Source organism: Dermacentor andersoni, chromosome 10, assembly GCF_023375885.2.
Source record: "Dermacentor andersoni chromosome 10, qqDerAnde1_hic_scaffold, whole genome shotgun sequence".
NCBI lineage: Eukaryota > Metazoa > Arthropoda > Arachnida > Ixodida > Ixodidae > Dermacentor > Dermacentor andersoni.
In genome coordinates this window covers 2,457,902-2,460,299 of record NC_092823.1, presented here as the reverse complement: position 1 = coordinate 2,460,299, position 2,398 = coordinate 2,457,902, and the positions used below count along the sequence as shown (strand labels likewise).

General features: G+C 52.7%; 1 non-coding gene across 1 annotated transcript; it reads left to right on the top strand.

The window, feature by feature from the left end:
* Positions 1-1,180: 1,180 nt before the first annotated feature.
* On the top strand, positions 1,181-1,370 carry LOC126519755 (U2 spliceosomal RNA). Its single transcript, XR_007596659.1, has one exon. It is a non-coding gene; the product is annotated as a U2 spliceosomal RNA (small nuclear RNA).
* Positions 1,371-2,398: the final 1,028 nt, after the last annotated feature.

Genomic DNA, 2,398 nt, shown 5'->3' with positions numbered 1-2,398 from the left:
GATCCCACTTGCGGCGGAGCTCAGCGACATCTGCCGGGTGGATGGGGCCTTCAAGCTACTGACGTCGAGCGACGTGGAAGTCCGGGAGCGTGCAGCAGGGGACCTAGAGGGCGTGGAGGCCTACCTCTCAGGCGAGACCGAGGACGACTTCCGACAAATGTCCACACAGGTCCAGTCTGTGTGGACGGAGGCCCGGAAAGCCTCCCGTCGCCTCTCCGTCGCCTGGGAGCTCTTGGAGCATGGGGCCCGCATCAACTGCCGAGAGGCCTCTGTGTCAGTGAGGAACCGCCACAAGCTGGTCAAGACCATCCGGGCGCTACTCTCCACCGAAAGGGACAGAGCTCTGCATGACAAACCGAACCAAGGCAAGGCGATGGTGTGTGTGGCGGCCGACCCGGCAAATTCCCACTTCATGAGGTCCGGCCGCTACACCCGCTTCACCGACTGGCGTTTCGTGCATCGAGCCCGGTTAAATCTCCTCCCCCTCAATGCCACAAGACTCTGGGCACCCGCAGCCGACAAAAGATGCAGGCGCTGCGGGTATGGGGAGGAGACACTGCCGCATGTACTATGCCATTGCATGCGTCAGAGCCGGGCCATGGAGCGTCATAACACCATCGTCGCCAGAATAAAAAAGGCTGCCTCGGGGAGGTTTACTGTCATCGCAGAGAACCAGGTCGTGGTCACCACATCACTCAAGCCCGACCTGGTACTGGCCCGTGGAGAGGAGGCACTGATCCTGGACGTCGGCTGCCCTTTCGAGAACAGGCTGCAGGCGTTCCAGGACGCCCGGAAGGCTAAGGAGGAGAAGTACTCCCCTGTACAGCGTCATCTCCTCCGGCGGTTCCAACGCATGACGGTGGACGCGGTCGTCGTCGGCTGCCTTGGGATCAGGGGAATGATCGTGTGATGCGCAGGCTGTGCAGTACGCAATACCTACGGACACTCAAACGCCTGTGCATCAGCGACACGATCAGCCCCTCTACAAAGATTTTTAGAGCCCACATAGGCACCTTTTAAACGATCGTACTGTTTTTAGAGAAGCGCTTTTCGCCATTTTTATACACCTTTACAGTTTTAGCCTTTTATTACTAACACGACTAACTAATTGTTTTTAGTCATTTGTTTGCGTTTTTAGATTATACACGTTTTATCCGTTTCTTCCTTGGTTTTGTAACACATATTTTTCATCTACTGTAACTACCATAATAAAAAAGTCTGTTCTTATCAGCTTAACATCTGATACGGGTTCTATATGGACCCACGATATTAAACCTATTTTTGGAAGTTGGCGGAGTGCTTGAAGCCTGCTTCACCTCCGCCGCAGGTCGGCCCGGTATTGCACTACCTCCGGGATCGGGTCCCGCTCACTTAGGTGAGACTTCATTCAATCAAAATGAAGAGCACAAGCTCGAAGCGAGCACTGACTTGACACGCACCATTCCTATACTATACGCAACGATGCCGGTTCGCGGACCACGAGAGTAATTAAACTGTCGCTCCATCTGTGTGTAGCGTCGCACTTGCTGCGTCGCAAATGGGACAGCCGCTCCAGCAAATTTCTAGTTATGGGCTTCGAGAAAAATAAATGAAAGCAAAAGAAATAACCAGAATTCCTATTTATCCGATGTCTCTGAACGATTGTCTCCTGTAAAGAGCCACTTGGGGGGATGGGGGTAGGATTAGCCGTGGGGTTTGCGATCAATATGAATCCCACTCAAAGCCAACACTGCATTTTGGAGTTCACTATCGCTTGGATCCGTAAACCACCGCGCCCACGCAAGCTCGCCCTGCCGAAATCCGCTGCCCAAGTGGAAAAAAGATTCCCTATGAACGAAAAATAGAGTGCCCGATTTCTGGCAACTACTGTGCAGCCTTTGTGTGCACATTTTCGCAGCAGTCGGACCGAGCGCCTCGAAAACAAACTTGTCGTATGCCCAAGTGTGGCGAAATATATTCAATGGTTCAAAGGTGCCTCATCTTTCTAACCTGTATATTACGAAGACCTGTTGCTACCTTTTCATCATCAACATCATCATCATCATCCTGGCTACGCCCACTGCAGGGCAAAGGCATCTCCCATGATCCTCCAAGTACCCCGGTCACGTGCTGATGGTCGCCATGTAGTCCCTAATCTAATCTGCCCTCCTAACCTTCTGCCACCCCCTGCTACGCTTCCCTGCTCTTGGAATTCAGTCTGTAACCCTTAATGACTATCGGTTATCTTCCCCCCACATTGCATGCCCTGCGCATGCCCATTTGTTTTTCCTGGTTTAAACTTTGGTGTCATTAACTAGCGTTTGTTCTCACACCCCCCAATCTGCTCTATTCCGATCCCCCCGTGACGCTACACCCATCATCCTTCTTTCCAGAGCCCGTTGCGTCGCCCTCAGTTACC